Raw genomic sequence first — 22,201 nt, 5'->3', positions numbered from 1 at the left:
TTCTCTATCTTGTTTTATTGATTTGTTGATCTGTTCTAAAGCCATTACCACAGGCTCTTCTCTCTTGGGCCCCATTTCCCTGAGATGCAGTTTAGAAAATCCAGGTAGAAAGCTGGGGTGCATGTGGAGTTTTCCTTCTCACAAGGATTACATCCCTGTGCTACTGTTGTCCAGTGTCTGAAACAGTTGGTTCATATGGAATCCCAGCACTGACCACTCCAGGCCAAGGTCAGCCCGAAGGTCAGCCTCACCACTTTGGAGAAGCTTTCTTTACTTTCCCCTCCATCCACACCAGCACTGCCCAACACACACCCCATCTGGTGCCAGGTCTCCTTTCAATGGTTCTTGTGTTGGTTCCAGTTTTTACCTCTGTCATGGCTCCTAATAAAAGGTTTTGAACCTCTGTTTTTGTTTTTGTTTCCACCACTGAGGGTGAACTCCCCTAAATATTTGTCTTTGTGTACCCAGTCCCAGCAGACTGACGGACCCAAGTAGAAGGAACTCAAAATATAGCCGTTAAATGAGTGAGTAAAGTCACTGAAATGATCTAATAGTGATAAAATTAGGATTGCATAAAATAAAAGACATCTCTTTGCCCTGCACTGTCCAGCTTGTCAGGATTTTTAATGATGATGGAATACATGAACAATATTAACACTTGTACTATATCAAGCTTCATTTTAGACGCTATCTAAAGGAGCACGGGCTTCTCCCTAATAATAAGGTTAAAAACAGAGCCATTCTCTAATCTCAATGACACATAAATGAAAGACACTGTAGTCCCATGAAATTTAATATTCAAATCAATTAATTAAATAAATTTAGTTATAAGCATTTTTATATTTCCCTATTAATAAAATAAATTCTAATTCAATCAGATAAAAATCTGGTTAAGAGAATGTTTTTCTTTCATTTTATGAAAATAAAGATTATTACAAAAATGCATATATTTTACTTATAAATTGTAACTCATTAATAGGTTATAAACATTATTTATGCATTTGATACATTGTGAGGACTATCAGTATTATTAATGCTATTTTTAAAACACTAATAACTCATAGGCATTTAAAACTAAACATTAAACCACTAACAATGTTATTTCAAATAATTACTCTGACAAAAATCTATTTAGATCTCTTAAAAATAAAACAACGTGACACATAGTACGTATTAATTCTTTTTATAATGAGTCACATTACAAGAGATTTCTGGTGTATGGTAAATACTTCTTTATGATATAGACTATATCAATTATCTAGTGGTACCACTCCATGTGGGTCTTACCTTTCCAGAAAGGAGCTCTAACAGTTCATCTTCCCACCTTCACTGATCTGGCTGCTCTTGGTGTTAGTGTCAGCATGAAAGACAAATACCAAGTGAACCCAAACTGACCTGTTGCAAAGGTGGATCTTTGCAGGCTCTAATACCTAAGGACCCTGGAGGAAATCTTGTACATCTGTCCTTTATAGGTTATTCTGTGGCCCGTGGGCATGCAACTTTTATGCTTCTTACGTCTTACCCTACATAAACATATCATACAAATTCGAACTGTCCAACATTCAATAAAGAAATCCATAAAAGTGCTCCATATTCATTTCATAACTTTATCATATTTAAAAGTATGCATTTATATAGTCACAAAGTTGTGCTTTTAATAAAAATTTAATACTTTCTCAAAATCCACTAGCTTTAATATTACAAAAGTTTAATGTATCCTAGGGTGAAATTAAATGTGTTTATATGGCAGTAGGGCTTTTTATATAATGCATTATTGTGTTTTAAAAGTGTATGAGCTTAAACAATACTTAAAGAAATGATAAATCTTGTACCCAACTGTTATGTGAGGTTAAACTCTGCACAAGGTTTTTTTTTTTTAATGAGAAAATGGACTAACTATAAGAATAAGTAACATTTATTGAGTGCTTTTCAAGCTTGAAGCATATTTAATTATTACTGGCTCTCTAATTTAACTCTCTCAACAATCCTGGGGGTAGATATTATAATCATTATATCGTGACATGTTTATCAAAGAAAAATAGGAGGATTAAGGATTAATAGGAGGATTAAATATTCAAATGTATGCATTCAAATAAGTGTTATCCATTATACAAAACATCTGGGGAGGACAAATACATTTGCAACTGCTCAAATATTTAGAGGGTGAATATCTTCACAGTAGAGGCAAATTTTTAAGAATGGATTTGAATCTTTGAAACAGTAAACGACTGGGGCCTGGCCCTGTGGTGCAGTGGTTGCGTTTGTGTGCTCCGCTTTGGTGGCCCAGGGTTCACAGGTTCAGATCCCAGGTGCAGACCTACACACCGCTCAGCAAGCCATGCTGTGGTGGTGTCCCACATACAAAATAGAGGAAGACTGGCATAGATGTTAGCTTGGTGACAATCTTCCTCAAGCAAAAAGAGGAAGATTGGCAACAGATGTTAGCTCAGGGCCAATCTTTCTCACCAAAGAAAAAAAAGAAATTGTAAACAATTGCTGAGAGCCAAGTATAATAATTGAGGAAAAGGATCATGACCAGTAGGCTATTTTGTAGATATCAACAAACTGACTCTAAAATTTACATGGAAAGGCAAAGGAACTAGAATAACCAACACAATATTGAAGAATAACAAAGTTGGAGGCTTCACACTTGAAATCCAATTTCAAGATTTACTGTAAAGCTACAGTAATCAAGACAGTGTGGTGTTGGTGAAAGAACAGACATGGAACAGAAGGGAGAGCCCAAAAATAGACCTACAGAAATACAGTCAATGTTTTTGGTTTTTTTGGGCACAAAATATAAGTATTCAACATTTTCAAAAAGAATGAAAAATAAAATGGAAACAACACAAATAGTCACCCCTAAATTTTTTCCCTGACATTTTTTGCTATTTTCCATCCATAGAATGAAATAGCACTCAGCTCTTAAAAAGAGATAGATCTATGAAAACTAGTATGGAGACTGGCTATAAATGTATACGTATCTGTGTGGATACACATTTATTTTAATTAACTGAACTCCATACTTTATTCGGATTCCCTTGATTTGACCTTTGACCTAATGTCCATTTTCTGTTCCAGGATCCCAGTGTAAATGTAATAGACAAGAAGGTTACAAATAAGCAAGGAGAAAAGGTTAGAATGATCCATATGATAATGGATTAAAGTTGCAGACGTTACTTACAAACCCATGTTTAGCTTCATATGGATTCATATGCATATAGATAGAAATATTTATACCTATTTGTTTATATACCGATTCCTATACACATATATACCTTTTTTTTTTTGCTTTGTCAGCTGAACGGGCCTAGAAACAGCAATGCTCCAATAGCAACAAGCACACTTCATGTCCAGCTCTCAGTTTCTAATTCTATTCTCCAATAAAAAGATTCAGGGCTCCCTGGAGAAATGGATGATTCTAGGACTGGGACAGGAAATATACAAGATGAGTCTACTGCAGCTTGTAGTGCCAGGAAGTAAGAAAGCGGTGGAAAACAACAACCATCATGGGGGTTCGTCAAAGGGCAAAAGGAGCCAACTGAAAGCAATCGCAATGGTCAAAGTTGGAATAATTTGAATAAGAAAAGAAAGTAGTATTGAACTATAACTCAATGTTTAAAACAAATATCTGTGAGTCCATACTGATAAAAATAAAAGAATGAATAAACAAATAAACAGAGGAAGAAAAGACAAATCTCCCATGCAAAGAATTTCAGATAACTTATGTAGATGATCCATCCTCATAAAAGCACAGCTTATCTTCCCAGTCCTTAAGCGTGGGCTGTGGGTAGTGACTTCCATTCAAAGAGCACAGATGGGAAGCGGGAGAGAGAGTGACTTTACAGTGGAGAAAGCGGACAAACATTTTCTCAGCCTGGTGATCAAGGTCAACATCAACAATGATGAGTCATGTTGATAGTGTGTACCTTTGACAGAATATGATGAAAATAAACTTCACCTCTGCGGTCTTTATTCCCAAAGCCCATAACCCTGGTCAACTCATGAGAAAGACATTAGACAAATCCCAGTTCAAAGACATTTTACGAAACACCTGACCAGTCCTCCTCAAAACTGCTAAGGTCATCAAAACAAGGCAAGTCTGAGAACTTTCACAGCCAAGAGGAGCATAAGGACACGTGAGGACTAAGTGGGATGTGGTGGCCTGGATGGGATCCTGGGACAGAAATAGGACATTCGGTCAAAATCAAAGAAATCTGAAGAAAGTATAGACGTCAATGTTAATAATAAGGATCGATATTTGTTCATTAATTGTAATAAATGTACCAAAACATGTAAGATATTAACAATGGGGAAAACTGGGTGGGGCACATAGGGGACAGAACTTTTTTCAGTAAATCTAAAAGTATTCTAAAGTTAAAAGTTTATTTTAAAAATCATCTCCCTAAAAATTAACTCTCAAAAATAAAAAAAAATCCACTATCTGGGGAGAAAAGTATGACTAAGAAGAGTGTTTATAAAGTTATAACACTCCTCTGTGTCTATGGTGGTGATTTGTAATTGGTCCTGAATCCCAATTTATCAAAGAAATCACTTTTGCAACCTAATGGCAGCGTTCTTGCACCTCCATTAGTCAAGTGCTAATATTCATGTAGTACTTAATGTCTGCTAGAACGGTTCTAAAAATGTCACACACGTTCTTAACCACTATGCTACACCATCTCTTGCAAGTGACTACCTTGAATGGGAAAATCTTATTTTGAAAGTATATACACAGACTCTTATCCCAAAAAGGCTAGACTCCTATAGGTATGAGCACTGGCATGTTTCTATATTTTTAAAAAAAGCCTTTTTATTTTATAGCCACAGTAAAAAATACCTAGAGTCCTTAAGAAAAAGAAATTAAAAATATTTCATTATTAATTGTATAGCCAACTTCCATTTGTCTCTCAATATACTATTCGAGGTTTATGCATATGATGGTTTATTCAAGAAAGTAATATGCCGAACTCTTCAGTAATATCCTCTTGTAGCATTTCTGTTTACATTTTATTAGTACTGTAAAGTATTTCCAGTTAGCACCAGCTTTCAAAATACTTTAGGTAGCCTTATTTATAAGTGCAATATACTTAAAGATCCATAAGGTTGTGTCTCAACATAAACATTTCACACTAAATAATTTGGAAACAAAAGACTAAGAAATGTAAACCTTCAGGGCAGACATCTGTCAGTTCAGTGTCTGTTGTTTCCAATAAACCCACCCATGCAACTCTGATTCCTTAATCAAATAGAGAGCTCAGCTGTTTGGGTTGACATCCAAGCAGACTTTTTCAAATTATTGTCCCACATTAAAAGAAAAGCCTTATTAGTCATTCACCCAGTCTGTAACCCTTGATGTAAACCAAATTTATTCCTCTTTGATAGCTGATAAAGAAGCACAAAAGAGACCTGTAAATGGTCAAACGAGTCTTAATTCTATGTAACTAATGATAGTGCACTTAACTCATACAGCCTTTACAATAAAAATGTTATGTTCAACAAGGACACAATGATGCACAACCGTGCAACCAAAATGCCAATGCATCCTTTCCAAATCTCTCTTTGGAGGGGGTACTCTGTGCTTGACCAAGCAGAGCAAAAAAATGTCGTGCGCTGGACAGAAGCAAGTATAAGGCTTTCAGAGATTTCTCTCACGACAACAATTCATCTTAATACAAACTGGTCACAACAGCTACTGCAGAAAATTGCCCTCTGTGTGCTGGCAACGTGGGATGCCATCGTTACTGACAAGACTGAGAAACCCGTCAATGACAATTCAGGACTCCGACCAGTTGTGGTATCCAAGTGCAATCTAAGTGGATATTTTAGGGCTCTATTTGTGAATCTCAATTCATGTCCACTGGTCCTTGACTTCCATGAAAATTCAATGCAATAAAGGCTTCAGCTCAACTGAATTCAATTTCAGAAATCATCAAAAAGTAAGATTTATAAAGTAATTTTTAGAAATTCCTTTGACTATCCTAGGTGAGAGAAAGACACTTGGAAGAGCCAGCATCTGCCTATTTCAGAGGCACTGTCCTCCATCATGGAGGACATCTTCTATTTCAAGTTAACGAGGCTTAATTCCATTTCCATGGGCTATTGGCAAGAATAAATTAGCCACTTCAATGAGACCTTTCTGTAACAAAACCCTTTATGAGTGGAGCCCACACCACAAATTTTAGGTCCTGTCTGTGGATGTACAAATAAATCTATCAGGATAATTTTTGAAGGTTATTTGCTTAACGTAACATCACAACTTCTGGCTAAATTCCTTATCCTTGTAGACTTCCATCATAAACTATTTTTCTCCTCCAATGCACTTTAATGAAATCACTTAATTCTGTATGCAAGGTATTTAACCAAGACGAAAGGCAAATATCCTTGCAAATGTTTTAAATGTTGAGAACTCAAAAGTTTAAGAAATCGATAGGATTTCAGAGTGTGGTTTGTCGTTTGTTGGACTTCAACTACAAGTCAAACATACCAGAATGTTCCTGTCCAGGTGATGTCAAAGACAAGACTCCTCACTCCCACTTTCTGCTTTAGAAGAGCTTAAAAAAGAGTGAATGACGTCAAAATAAATTAGAAAAACATTGGCAGCGTATGGACAGCATCAAAATGAGCCCAATTCACGTAATTTAGGACAAGTGAATGAAACCATGTCAACCATATGTTAATAGTCTGCTGGTCTCTGCACCTGAGAAAATTTTCCACATGAGCCCCTCTCCTTTAGCAAATTTAAAGCCAAGGCAAATATACATACTTTGCCTGATGAAATTCAGAAATGACAATTTTGCTGCAAGGTCTCTTAACTAGGTATGCATGATGTATTCCAAAGCACTGAGAATATTCATCTAAATTTACCACAAGGGAGACTATGAGCTTACATTCGCCTCACAAAATGAAGTTTTGACTTCCAGATGAATAAATTAGATTGCAGATCACCATATTCATCCATATGGAAATAACATAATACAAGCTTCCAATTTTAAAAAATGTTTAGTGTTTTTCAAGGATAACAGATTACTATGGAATGTTTGCAATTAAATAAACAAAAACATTGGCAATAATAGTAAATGAAAACCACATATTTCAAACTTTAGTTGATGTAAATGTCATAAGGCTATCTAAATCTGCTAAAACAATAGGCAGATACTTGGGGAATATGTTAAAAACAAGGAAGCTAGAGATGAATAGGCTTAGAAGACATTTTACAGAACCCAAATATCTTAGATTCCTGAAGTCGAAACTCCAAAGTAAACAGAAAATGTGAAAAAGTGAGCACACTTTCCTGCTGAAATTACAGACGCAATTTAATAAGCTGGAGGGGGATGAACGAGAGTCGATAAGCAGCCAGACTACACATATCCACATCGCCATCATTGCAAGAACCACCAGGAGAATTCTGCACAGTACAGACCACAATCATGTGGCTAATTCAAGAAGCAATTTTTATATTTAATTCTTAACTTAGAAATTAGGAATTTGTCAAAAGTCATTATCTGGCAGGAATAAAAAGTTAACAATCTCTTGAGACCTTCCTGTAATAGCATAGTTAATAACCAGGGCCTTTCTTTTCATTATTTTTGAGTTAGTATCCCAAGAAGTATTTTAAACACTAGCATTTATACATTTGTTCATTGTACTCATCAAGCACTCCCTCAGATGTCGCCACTCTATTTACATATCCAATTTTACGTAAGAGTGTGGACATAGCTATACGACATACGCACACTTCTGAAATTATCCTTCCCATTAAATTCTCAATATCAAAGGAAAGTCTGGGCTTGGGTGTTGACCAAGAAAGTTCATGCCTGGGGAATGTCAAAATCAAAGCTGAGGGATTTGGCTGGGATGGCCAGGACCTGAAGATTAGACGTGTGAGAGTCTAGCAGGGAAATCAGGTTAATGTCAACAACCCAGGAAGAGGTGGTCCCCACCAAAGGTGAACTAAGCGACGGGGCCCTGGTGGAAGGCAGCGCGGGGGTGGGGGAGGGGGCGCGTCCCAGAGGTCGGGGGAGTGCCAGAGGTTGGCGAAGTGCAGTGTTTGGGACATGAAGAGCTGGGAAATGGAGCTTATGACAGTGAGAAGGACTTCTAGGACAGGATTCCAGTTCTGGAAGGAAGTGAAGCAGGTAAAGAAGGCAGGTCTCTGGCACAGGGGGCCCAACAGTTACCTTCTCTAACTGGAAGCCAGCATGATTCCAGGAGAGTGAGGCATGGAGCAGAAGCTTTAATATTTGGGGCTATTTTGGTGGGAGGAAGGATGGTCAATGTATTCGTACTTCTTTTTAAGAAATAGGTAGAAATAACCAGAGCATATGGATGCAACAAGGGATCCTTAATTTTCAAATAATTTGGGGCAATAAATCTAATCTACTTTAGCAATTCAAAATAGCAAAAATAGCAAATAGAAAAAACACAAGGCTGACTTAAAATTTAGGGTTATTTGAATGAAAACAACTAGTTAAAAGGGAAACTTTCCCTATTTTTATGACCTTAATTTTAGAAGAAGTGTGTAATCACACATACAGTACAGTGTGTTGTGGCTGGAGCCATTGACTTTAAATACAGGCTGTGATTTGCTTGATTTAATAAAGTTCAGGGGAAAAAAAATCTTGATTTCCATTACCAATTTCCTTTGCTCTATAAAAGGAAAGCCACCGTCTCATTCTAAGCTTTGTATTTGTTGGAAAGAATTTCGCTTGTGACTAGTTATCACTAGCATTAGACGGCATCATTTGTATTGTCTCCAAGGAAAAATTCAGGGCATTACCTCTGAAATTCAATTCACTGCAATAATTGCTGCATTTGCAAATTTACCAGGGAGCTTAATGTAAAATATATCAATAAAGTTAGTGGAGTCTGGCAGTAAACAAACATATATTCAGATGTCACTGGGGTTAATAAGAAAATTTGCAGTTTGTATGGGAAACAAAACAAATTATAAGACCGTGCTGTTTGGGCAGATAACTCAGCAAAAAGCCACAAGTGGGTCAGAACCACTTTTTACACGTGTTGTATGAAATGATCATGAAAGCAGAGAGAGTATATGTGCAGAATGTTAAATTATTCTCATGTCATTTAACCCGTCACAGTTAAACATCACGTAAGGAGATACCAGCCATCTGTGCCTTCTCTGGGCTAGCAAAGAAATCGAACATCTTTTAGTTTAGAAACAATTCTCTCCCAATTTAAGAAAGTTAATTCTGCTTCAAATGGAAATACCTTTAAAATAATTTTTCCCTTCTAGTACCACGTTTGCAGGGGTGGGTGCTGGCTCTGAAAGTACTCAGGGAAGTCAAGGAGAGGAAAATGAGAGCAGTAGGATGGAAATGAGTGCTGTTCTCATCCATGCCACCAGACCACACAGTCCCCTTCTCTGGAAACTGGACAGCCGTGATGGGCGCTCCCCACTCTGTTACTGTAAGGCAGGCATGGGGAAGGCGCTCAAATCAGAATTTTATTTCAGGTTCTATCTCTTAATCTATTAATACGCTGTCAATAGCATTTATTTAGTGGCCCAATAGAGACAATTTGGCAATTCCTAACTTTTTTTCTAGGAAGAACATGAGGAAAAATATACCTCTGTAAAAACAAATTCCTCATAATTAAATCTCATTATAAGCTAACCAGAAAGTGAAATGGGGAAATGCTATGATTATTTTTAAAATTGAAAATTTCACAAAGGAGTGGATTTTAAGATAATGTTTAATGTGCTTCGAGGTTCAGTGCTGTTGATCTTCTTGCATATCATTAATGTTGATATTTTTAATATCAACAGTGGATATTACAGCCAGATCCTGAGAATTTTCCAATTTTAGAATCTCGCATGTAGAGTATAAGATTTAATAACTGCTATCAAGTAATGTTTGGATCAAACAAAACATTGTAATTGCTATTATGTTTATTGGCCCAAACAAAGAAAACCAAAAGTCATGTGAAGATATGTACTATATATAAACTGGAAATCACAGATACACTGTAAAATGAAAAGTCCCCAGTATTGCAAGAACTAAATGCTCTTTAATGTTGCTGTTATTTTAGTGTACAATTAAGGATAAAGGACTCCATATTTTAGACTTCAATTACTTACAACAAATTCATCTTCCCAAATAATCATCTAGGGCAAAACAGTTCTAGCACTTCCTAGGTTAAAGGAAGGCAAGAACACAATGGCAGCATATTGCTAGAACATGATTGTTTATTTAATGCTAGTTCAGAATTCATCAGGAAGGGACTATTTGCTGGATCAAGATTTTAAGTTTTGAATAAAAAGCTTCTTCATGAAATGGTCTAATACCTTTCAGGCTGTCTTTCCTAAACCCCAGGAAGTCATGGCATGTGATTTTTAAACAAAGCTTTTGCTCTCTGCCATTAATCCTTTCTGAGTAAGCAAATAAGTAATCCTTTTAATCGCCAGGGCTGATACACCCTATTGGCGAAACCTCAGAGAGTCCCCTGCCGATTGCAGGAGAGTCATTTGCACGGCCAGGGAGAAGCGCAGGATAAACATCTCCATATAGGATGTCATGGCTGAATTAAAAAGCACGGTGCTAGGAGCAGAGATGGATTATTATTTTATTGCATTATAATCCACGGCATCATTAACTTGGACGGCATGTTCATATGCTCATACCCTTCTCTCAAGCTTCACTTGTGTGCAGATAATTGGCACCCATTTATAGGGGCTGTATGAGAATGAAGAGAGAATATATCTGAACACAACTTTTAAGCATGAAATACTGTGGCTGCCATAAAGTGTTGGAACTTTGTCACATTCTCTAAGTGGAGCCATTTAAATTAATCTTTTTCAACCTTTAGGCCAAGTGCTGAACATATTTATTTTCTTTGACCTCCTTCAACGTGTGACTTCTGGCCATTTATTCCTTTTAGTTGAGTTTTTTTTTTTTCTTATCTCAAAGAGCTCGGTAGGATTTTATAAAATAGAATTATTAAACTTGAATGCACTGCATTCAATGGCTCTTAGAGCCATTTTTTAAAAAGGCATACATATGCTTTAGCAATCAAATGAAAACCTACTTCCACCGCATGTCGTCTTCATTTCATACTATCCTTCTACTCATCGTGAAAGATAAAAAACAATGACAAAACATTCTCTTGTTCTTCCTTTTTGGTATCATAGGAGGCTAAACATCATTATCATCATCATCATTATCATCACCGCCACCATCATCATGGCTAATATTTATAGAACATATATTAATTGGCAGGCACTGGTTCCAAGCTGTGTGTGTACATAAATTTATATATATATCAGTGTTTATATAGTATGTATACATACTTAAACTATGTGTATTATATATAAATCATAATAAATATAATATGTTGATTAATGTTATATATATAAATATAATATATATATAAATTTTTTTAATCCTAACAATAATTCTGGGACAGTGCCTCTATTATTAGCCCTATTTATTTAAGGTTATTTAGATTAATCTAAATACATCATCAGAAGCTTTCGGATGGAGTTCAATTATGATGTAGATAGATTTAAATAAAACAAGGAATTTTGCTCTTAAAGTCTCACAGGCAACTTCAAATTTAAGGCACAGGACACAAGTGATTTTCATTGACTAAAATTAGGAGAATTAAAAGAATTAAAAAACTATGAACACATTGAGTGCATATATTGCGTGTGTGTCTCTTTTTCTGTTGGCTGCCCAGCCTCATTTAAATTGTATTTTTCCGTTTCACTGAATTTGAATAATGTGGTTTTTTTTATAGTTAATAAAAGCTAAAAATATTTCATGAAAAGCAATGAAGTATCCGAAGGGCATTTGAGTAAAAGGATGAGCATGTTAGGCTGAGCAAGGTCTCAAGGCCCATTAAAATAGGTCATCAAGTTTTGAAAAGTTCAAAAAACAAATTGTATTTTTCCCTGAATAGCTTTCCACTCTTTAAAAGGAACTTATTATTATATGAAAAGTTAATTATTTTTAAATTTTAGTAGAAAATATTTCATTCTAGGAAAGAAGAAATTAGAATCCATCTGGATAAAAGATTTTCCATTTCTTTGATTTACAGAATTCAATAATTCCTCAAAAATTACTGATTCACAATGCTTTCTTTTTGAAAAATTGATCAATGTTTGACTCACAGAATATTTCTTTACGGGCTTTTAAACTTTAAAAATATAATTCAAGAATTAAGTTATAAATTGATGGGAATTCTGAGAGAATCTATACACAAGGATATGTGTGGTCCAAAAAAAGTAAAATTGAATGAGATAAAGCATGCAAAAATGACTGGCTCCATGTCCACCTTGGTAGCTGAAATAGCAGGGACTCAAAAGTTTAGTTAGTTTGACCTGAATAAGGCTTAAAGTATGTTTTTATCTTTTCTATTATTCTTTTATTTTATGACAAACGTATGAATAAAGACTCATAATAATAACCACCGATATCTGTATTATAATTTACAATCCACTTACATACGATTGTAGGTGTCCTCCATGGGGACAGGAAGAGCATACGTCCTTATATTCTCTTTGCTACTAACAGGAAAGTAATTCACAGGGTCTCAAAAATGAATTCCCCAAAGAAATCCAGAACCTGGGCCCACAGGTAACCGCTTCACTGTATCATGCTATTTCTCCACGAGGAACCAAGAAAAAGTATAATTCTCCTTTGCATAAAATATTGGATACCTTCATTCAGCAATTTTTAGTATATATCTACTAAATAGAAAGCAAGACTTTAGACATTGAGGAGAACGCAGAGCTGCCCAAGGCATTGTTCTGCCTTCAAGGAGCTCAAAATTTAACAGAATCTCTAACCCTAAGTACATTTTTGAAATTCTGTGGTTATAACAGTACATCATTATTTATTATTCATATGCCATCAAAGTCATTTTTAAAACCATTTTAATGCATTTCATATTATAATAGCAGTATTTTGCTCTCTCTTACTCAAGATAAAATTCTTAATGAACTAACAGCAGTTTAAGAGAAAAGTGACTGAGGGGCTGGCTTGGTGGTGTAGCCGTTAAGTTCACCCTCTCTGCTTCAGTGGCATGGGGTTCGCAGGTTCAGATCTTGGGTGCAGACCTACACACTGCACCATCAAGCAACGCTGTGGTGGCGTCCCATGTAAAGTAGAGGAAGACTGGCACATTTGTTGGCTCAGTGGCAGTCTTCCTCAAGTAAAAAGAAGATTGGTGACAGATGTTAGCTCAGGGCCAATCTTCCTCACACTCAAAAAAGAAAAATGACTGTATGGGGAGGGCTTCAACAAAGGAGGATTCTGTGAAACTTAAAGTAGCTACAGCGAAATCATGCATGTTTATTATAGCACCACTAGCTGATCAGTTTGTTTAATATCCTTTCTTTTAGAAGGAAAGTGTTTAACATGGCAGAGACATTTTCAGCTCAAATAGACATATTTTGGTCACATGATGGGTAGGATTAATTTGAAAAATCCATTTTCCCTGAAAAAATCGAGGGAAGTTTACTACTTCTGATTGCCTCATATGTAAAATCTTGATGTCACTGCTTCCTCGGGGGCAGATACCATATCTTCCGCTTCCTCGCCAATCATCTGTTCAACACCTATGTATCGAATCAGCACTATTCCAGGCACTGGGGGATCAGCAGGACATGAACCAGACAATTTCCTGCCCCCACACTGGTGCAGGGACACAGCTGAAACAAATATCTCTGATGTCAAGCGCTGTGAAGAGCGAGGCAGGATAAGGAGATAGAGAGTGTTGGGGTAGGAGCAATTTTATATGCAGAAGTCCTCTCTGGGCAGATAGCATTTGAACAGAGACCAGACCAAAGTTTTGGGTATATTTTGAAAGTAGAGCCAACAGAATTTGTTGGTGGTACAGGGGGCAAGGAAAAGAGAAGAGTAAAGGATGAATCCGAGGTTTGGGGCCCGAGAAACTGGTAGAATGGAGATGCCATTGCCAGCTGTGGGAGTCAAGGAGGAGCAGGGTCCTGGCTGGTAGGGGATGGGGACCTTGGAACTGGACAAAAGCTTGGACATTTTATTGTTGAGATGCCTATTGACTATCCAAGTAAAAATATGCACTATGCAATGGCACATATGAACCTATGTTTAGGGGGGTTGCAATGGGGCCAGCAATGTACATCCGCGTGTCTGTGGTATTCAGTCAGGAGGCTGGAGGAAATTGCCAAAGGGGTGGAAGAAAACAGTAAAGGGAAGAGACACGAAGATCAAGTCCTCAGGTGCTTGACAAATTTGGAAAAGATAGAACCAACAACAATGACATAGCACTTCACACCCTAGGTTGGTTGTTATAAAACAAAATGAAAATAACATGTGCTAGTGAAGATAGGGAGAAATTGGAACCCTTGCACTGGTGCAGCAGCCATTGTGGAAAACAGTTTAGTGTTTTCTCAGAAAATTAACATAGAATTACTATGTGATCCAGCAATTCCACTTTTGGGTATAGACCCAAAAAAGAATTGATAACAGGGACTCAAACTGATATTTGTACATCCATGCTTATAGCAGCATTATTCACAATCACCAAAAGGTGGAAACAATCCAGATGCCCATCAACAGATGAATGAATAAACAAAATGTGGCATATACATACAATGGAATATTATTCAGTCACAAAATGGAGTTAAGTTCTGATATATGCTACAACATTGATGAATCTTGAAAACATTACGCTGAGTGAAATAACCCAGAATTAAAAGGACAAATATTGTATGATTCCACTTATGTGGGGCATCTAGAATAACAAATTCATAGAGTCAGAAAATGGAATAAAGGATTCCCAGAGGCTAGAGGAGAGGAGAATGGAAGGTTATGGCTTAATGGTTACAGTTTCTATTCTGGGTGATGCAAATATTTGTTAGTAGATAGTGGTAATGGTTACACAACATTGTGAACGTACTTAATGCCACTGAATTGTACACTTAAAATGGTAAACATGGGGGCTGCCCGGTGGCATAGTGGTTACATCTGTGGGCACTGCTGAGTTCACCAGTTTGGATCCTGGGTGTGGACCTATGCACTGCTCATCAAGCCATGCTGTGACAGGCTTTCCACATATAAAATAGAGGAAGATGGGCACGAATGTTAGCTCAGGGCCAATCTTCCTCAGCAAAAAAGAGGAGGATTGGCAGCAGATGTTAGCTCATAGCTAATCTTCCAGATAAAGAAAAAAGGTTAACATGGCAAATTTCATGTTATGCATATTTTACCACAATAAAAAAATTAAAAAGAAAGATAGAAGCAACAGAAGAGACTGAGAAGGAGGGGCTAATGAGGCAGGCAGAGAACCAAGAAAGAGTAGAGGCCAAGCAAAGACAGTGTTTCATAAAGAAGGAAATAATCATAAGGATTTAGGCTACTGGGAGGCCAACAGGATGACCGAGAAATTATGGCAGAAGTGGGTGGGCAGTTCATGAAAGCTTATATTATTAACCTAATTAAAATAGTCCTTGTCCTTGAAACTTTCATTCAATTTCCACTAACCAATGTTATCAGCATAAATGTTGGCATTGTTGGGGCAGGGTCTGAGCCAGAACTGCAGAGTAACAGAAAGTGCAAGAGAGAAATAAGAGAGAGAGACACAGTCAGAAAGGCTCGAGCGCAGACACCGTTTTTACTGGGCCTAACATTAATGCTTTTATTCCTTGACCTCAAAAGTATGAAATTAATCGATTTTAAAAGAAAATAGGGGACAGGGTGCTGATTGAAACTAATCAATCAAGTTGGGAGGTGATTAATAGCACGCGCTGCAGGCGTATCTACAATGCAGGTTGAGAAGTGGTCGTTTTATAGTTCATTACATATCTGTGTGATGTTATTTATTGTTTACTTAAGCAATCGCAGTTGAAGCGCAGGCCAATTCCTGGGAATTAATGACCCACTGGGAGAGTCCATTACCTCTGGACATTAACCCCAGTCAGTTCACAGTTTTTCCAGGAAAATCCCTTTGAAGAATTATTTGTTCTCCGTCCCTTGTCACCACATTTAAAAACAACATTTAAAATACTCCCTTTGTGTAAAGTCATTGAACTATACTAGCGGTTTTTTGAAAGCAATAGTTTCTTTAAGATAAGACGGGTAAAAAGTCTATAAAATCCACTTCTTGAAGGCCTGTCTGAGTTTATTCTACTGTAGACAACAACCTACAGAATATAAGAGAAAAGTGAGTCAAAATTCACTTCAAGATGTTTCAATGGCCCTAGTTCTGAAACTCATATTTTAATTTATTTTCAGCGTTTGAAGACTCTCAAATATCTCCGAACCAGAGCTTAAAGCATGAAGGAGCTCACAATTCTAGTACTTTCTCTTGATAAGAGAACAAGAGAAAAAATAAAGGAAATGTTAACAAAAAGAATTAATGTGATTAAAATACCAGCCCGATTATGAGGAGCCGTCTGTAAGCAGTCAGAAGATCGGCCTGAAGGCTGAAATCGTCCTTAGTGGCTTATGTCTATAAAACCAAAATTCTGCCTTCCCATTACATTTTCCAAAACAATAAACAACCAATATTTACTGAGGAAGGCATAACCCGGATCACGACCAAGACAAGGGTCCAGAGAATGTGAAAGCTGGACGGAGCCTCAGTCATCCTTCAGGAGAGGTAGCGTCACTTGCTTAAGGACAAAGAGAATTCAAGTCTTCCCTATGTCTACTCTAAAGTTATTTTTAGTCTAGCTTTGCTGATGCCATTTAATAATAATAACAGTAATAATAATCAAATATATGTACTTTCTATGTACCAAGCATTCTTCTAAGAATTTACCACATACCGACTTGTTTAATGCTCACCACCACACTGTGATCTGTTATTATCAGATATGTTACTATCCCCACTCCACAGAGGAGGAATACTGAGGCACAGAGATGTTGAGCAACTTCCGAAAGGCTACCTCGCTGGTAAATGGCAGAATTAACGTCTGGAACCTTGGCCACTGGGCTCCAGAGCCTGTGCCCTTAACCACCATGCAATGGGAACCAAGGATGAAATTATCTGTGCTCTATTTCCAGCACCTCTTCTCACATTTAAAAAAAATCAACCAGCTCCAGCCCTGATGGCCTAGTGGTTAAAGTTTGGTGCTCACTGCTTTGGGGTCTGGGTTCTCTTCCTGGTCCCCGAACCACACCACCTGTCTGACAGTTGCCGTGCTTGGCACCGGCTCACATAGAAGAACTAGACGGACTGACAACTAGGATATACAATGATGCACTGGGGCTTGGGGGAGGAAAAAAAAAGGAAGAAGATTGGCAACAGATGTTAGCTCAGAGAAAATCTTTCCCTGCAAAAAAAAAAAAAAAGGAAAAAAATTAACCAACACTTGTATTATGCTTATTACGTGTTCTAAGTGTCTTCTAAATATCAACTCACTGGTCCTCATACCAACCCCGTGAAATGTTCTTATCACCATCTCCAATTTATAGATGAAGAAACTGAAGCAGAGAGAGGTTAAGTAATGTGACCTAGCTCACACAGCTGGGAATCTTTTTTTTTTTTTGAGGAAGAGTGGCCCTGAGCTAACATCTGTGCCCATCTTCCTCTATTTCGTATGTGGGACGCCTGCCACTGCATGGGTTGATGAGCGGTGCATATGTCTGTGCCCGGGATCCAAATCTGTGAACCCTGCACCGCCGAAGTGGAGCATTCGAATCCAACCACTAGGCAACCCCCTTGGCAGGCCCTACAGCCAGGAAGCCTCACAGAGCTGGGACGTGCACTCAGCCTGGCTCCAGAGCAGGTATCCTTTCAGGACACACTGCTGTCTCTTCCTCAAAGTCCCAAACACTCAAGCCAATGACTCTTCTATCAGAATCCTCTGTCTTCCTTCTTCCATTGGCTCCTGATGTCCCTTAGGCACCTCATCACCCCCACACAAAAGGAGGAAAAGAGTACAGAGGCATTTCCAGACCACTCCAGTATATTGAATCAATTTCCACTGAATTCACGTGTATTTATTTATAGAGTTGTTGGGGAGAGGTGAGTTAAGATGAGGGGAGAGACAGGAGAGGTGCCAGGGACAGAGAAAGTGAGAAGAGAAAAGGAACACTGATGGCTTGGGTTCAAATTCCAGCTATGATAAGAATAGTTAACAGTTATTTATTAAAACCTTACCTTAATAAGCTTAGCCTGGCTGTATAAATTTTATACTCATGTAGATTATTGCAGGTGATTTTCATGACAAATGACAGTTTTGGGGTAGATCTCATTTGTGTTCCTATTTCACAGATGAGAGAATTGAACCTTAGAGAGGTTAATTAACTCGCCAAGGTCCCACAGCTTGAAAGTGACAGAGTCAGGATTTGAACCCAGCTCGTCTGGCTCTAGAGTCTGTGATCTCTACCACTGTACACTGGCCTCCTAGAGACCCAGTCAAGGCTCAGGTCTGCCCACTGCGCCTGAGAACTACTGACTGACGTGTGTAAGCCTAACATAATACATGTCCGGGGCCGGCTCCGCGGCTGAGTGGTTAAGTTTGTGGGCTCCGCTGTGGCAGCCCAGGGTTTCGCTGGTTCGGATCCTGGGTGCGGACATGGCACCGCTCATCAGGCCACGTTGAGGCGGCATCCCACATGCCGCATCTAGAGGGACCCGCAACTATAAAATACAGCTATGTACTCGGGGGATTTGGGGAGAAGCAGAAAGAAAGAAAAAAAAAAAGAAGTTTGGCAACAGTTGTTAGCTCACGTGCCAAAAAAACCCAAAAAACCAAAAAAAACAAACAAAAAACATAATACATGTCCTTCCCAAGGACCGCCTCCCACCTCTAATTCTACTTTTGACATATACCAAGAGGTGTCCCTGGGCTTGTTTAAGGACTTTATTTTGGGCTCTCTCCCATGATCTCAAGGTTTCAGGGAAGTGAAAGGAATCATGAGCGTTGGTTGTTCCCATGCATGTGCCAATGTTATTTTAAATTGTGTTATGTTTAAGTTGTGTTGGGGGAACGTAGTTTGGTTCAAACTCAAGGGTAAAATTGCAGGAAACATGATAAAAAATTGACTTTCATTAAGTCCTTATCGTCTACTCGGCATTTCATACATATTATCTCATTCACTTCTCCCAACTCTTCTACTTTCTTCTCTTTACAGATGACAGAACTATGATTCAGAGACAAAGTGACTTCTCCAAGTGTGTACCATCTATGTCTGATGGAGCTGGTTCTCAAACCTAGCCCTTCTTTCTGGAAATTTACATATAAGGGTATAAGATGAAGTTAAAACTTAATGGGCCTGTTGAGAACTGAGAAATGGATCACAAATACAATTTATCAACATTTATAGAGTGTGTATCCCAATATTTCCACATATAGCATCCATCAGGCAAGAATGCATTTCTGAGCCTGCAACGCAGCAACTGAGGGATACTGAAAAGCCATAAAAGGAGAGAGCCCTTGGGATAATGGTGGAAAATGGACCGTGGATGAGAGCCCTGGGATCTCAGTCCATTTCACCTCCAGACAACCGCCACGTGACTTGGTGGTCCTCCTTGTGAGATCCACGCTATGTGTGAACATCCTTCCATCCCAGCAAGTCCAAACATAGCATGCTGAGCACTCAATACTTACTTACTGCCTGAATCATGTGTTTCCAAGACAACTTCTCGCTTAGACACCATTATGGGCTGAATTGTGTCCCCTCAAGTTCATATGTTGAAACCCTAACTCCCAGTACCTCAGAATGTAACTACATTTGGAGACAGGGCCTTTAGAGAGGTGATTAAGTTACACTGAGGCCATTAGAGTGGGTTCTAATCCAGTCTGACTGGTGTCCTCATAAGAAGAGGGAATTTGGACACACAAAGAGACACCAGGGATGTGCGTGCACAGAGGAAAGACCATGTGAAGACACAGAGAGAAGGCGGCCAGCTGCGAGCCAAAGAGAGGGCCTCAGAAGAAATCAAGCTTGATGACACCTTGATCTTGGACTTCCAGTCTCCAGAACTGTGTGAAAATAAGTGTCTATTGCTTAACCCACTCAGTCTGTGATATTCTGTTACGGCAGTCCTTGCAGACTAACAGAGACACCAAATTTAATAGTCTCCAAATCAGCTTTTAATGTTTTTCTAAGCACTTAAGTGTGAAATATTTACAAATACTTTGATATGTCACCATCTAGGATGAAGATTCTTTCCCATCCTTTCTTGAAGTTCTGAGCATCTCATTTGTCCACCTGACTTCTAAAACTTCTAGGGGTGCCTCCTGTTTCATTTGATGTACACTCACTTTTCCCCTCGGGAAGATTTTTAAATTAAATACCTTCCTAAGTCATCTGGAGTATTCCCAAATACTGTACTTGACATTGGAATGCAAATTGCAAGTGAATATTTAGTAGCAGAGCCCACATTCCGGAACTCAATTACAGTCTTGTGCAGGAGAAGGAAAGGAGACTGATGAAGTCTGACACACATTATGAAAGAAGATTGGACTTAAGTTCATATATATATATATATATATATATTTTTTTTTTTTTTGGTGATAAAAGAGTATCTCATCTTTTCAGAACAAAACTTTGAAGCATCTAATCAAATTTAGTTCCTTTCAACAAATGTCTATTGAGCATTTAATATGTGCTAGGGGCAGGCATATGACATTTTAATGTAGCTGTTGTGACATTGGGGGCATTTGGATTATGCAAATTTGAGTTGACCCTGAAGTCATTTTTGTGTGTGTGTGTGTGTTTTTTCTCTGTGTTTATTTTATTTTATTTTTTTCAATTTTTTTTATTGAGTAATTGATAGGTTACAATCTTGTGAAATTTCAGTTGTACATTAATGTTTGTCAGTCATGTTGTAGGTGCACCACTTCACCCTTTGTGCCCACCCCCCACCCCACCTTTCCCCTGGTATCCACTAAACTGTTCTTGGTCCATAGTTTTAAATTCCTCATATGAGTGGAGTCATACACAGATTATCTTTCTCTTGCTGCCTTATTTCACTTAACATAATTCTCTCAAGGTCCATCCATGTTATTGCAAATGGAATGATTTTGTTCTGTTTTGCAGCTGAGTAGTATTCCATTGCATATATGTACCACGTCTTCTTTATCCATTCGTCTGTTGCTGGACACTTAGGTTGCTTCCACGTCTTGGCTATTGTAAACAGTGCTGCAATAAACATTGGGGTGCACAGGACTTTTGGGATTGCTGAGGAAGTCATTTTAATTAGAAATAAAATACTGCATTTTTTAAAAAATCAAGTAACGTTTGCAGTAGAGATTCAATCTCTTATCTTTCCTTTTTGATGAACACAAGGGTGAGGAGGAGGACACCAGTGACGCAGAGATAGGGTGGAGTTGGGTGTGGAACCAACATCTGGAAAGGGTGCAGCTCAGGGTTCCTGTCAGACTTGGTTTTCCACTTAGTATTTGGTGATGAGAAACTTTGAATTTTGACTCAACCCTGTCAAAACAAACCAAATCAAAATGCTCCCTTGAGGCCTGGCCCAATGTTATCCTGGAGATACAGCAATGAATAACACTGACCCTACTACTAAGACACTGGAAATCTGAAACATATAGTCTCTACTTGAATCCGCTCAATTGACGGCCACAAATTCCCTTCAAATTGGAATAGCAAAAAAGGAAGAGACAGAGGAAGAAAGTTGAGGTACTTTACAAGCTATGATTACCAGAACCTTCATCACTTTTTACAGCCAGGTTAGAGTGCAGCTGCTTTGGGAAAAGGGACGGAAGTGAGGGGGAGGACAGGGAATGGAACCACAATGACAGCCACAGGAGGCTCTACCAGGCAGTAGGCTGTGTCACCCTGGGCATACCCACTGCTCATCTGGAAGTCAGAAAATTGTAGCAAGAGCATTTAGACCACCAAGAGCATCCTTGAGAGCCAACGCTGACATATTTAGAGAAATGTTTTCACCCAGTTGCCACAAACAGCAGCCTTCAGGCCTCAACCTACCATTTTTCACCCCTTTTAGGGGCCGTGAGCACCGTTCAGAAATCCGGATTTAGCCTCAAAGCATTTACATGGTAAAGGGCATAGAAACAAACAGTTAATAAATTTCCCCACAGGAAACAGCTGCTATTTTTAAATAATTTTAGAATTTTAGAAAGGCCATTCTCTCCATTCTACAAGTCTGTCTTGACTTTCAAATGTCTGAGGATTTATGGTCTACATTTTTATAGTCTCTGTTGAATGGTGTTAACTTCACCAGTGATCACTAACGAATTGTTCGCATCGTTTCCTTTGGT

This window comes from Equus asinus, chromosome 1 (genome assembly GCF_041296235.1).
Source record: "Equus asinus isolate D_3611 breed Donkey chromosome 1, EquAss-T2T_v2, whole genome shotgun sequence".
Classification (NCBI taxonomy): domain Eukaryota; kingdom Metazoa; phylum Chordata; class Mammalia; order Perissodactyla; family Equidae; genus Equus; species Equus asinus.
The sequence above is the reverse complement of the archived record's forward strand: the minus strand, read 5'-3'. Positions refer to the sequence as shown.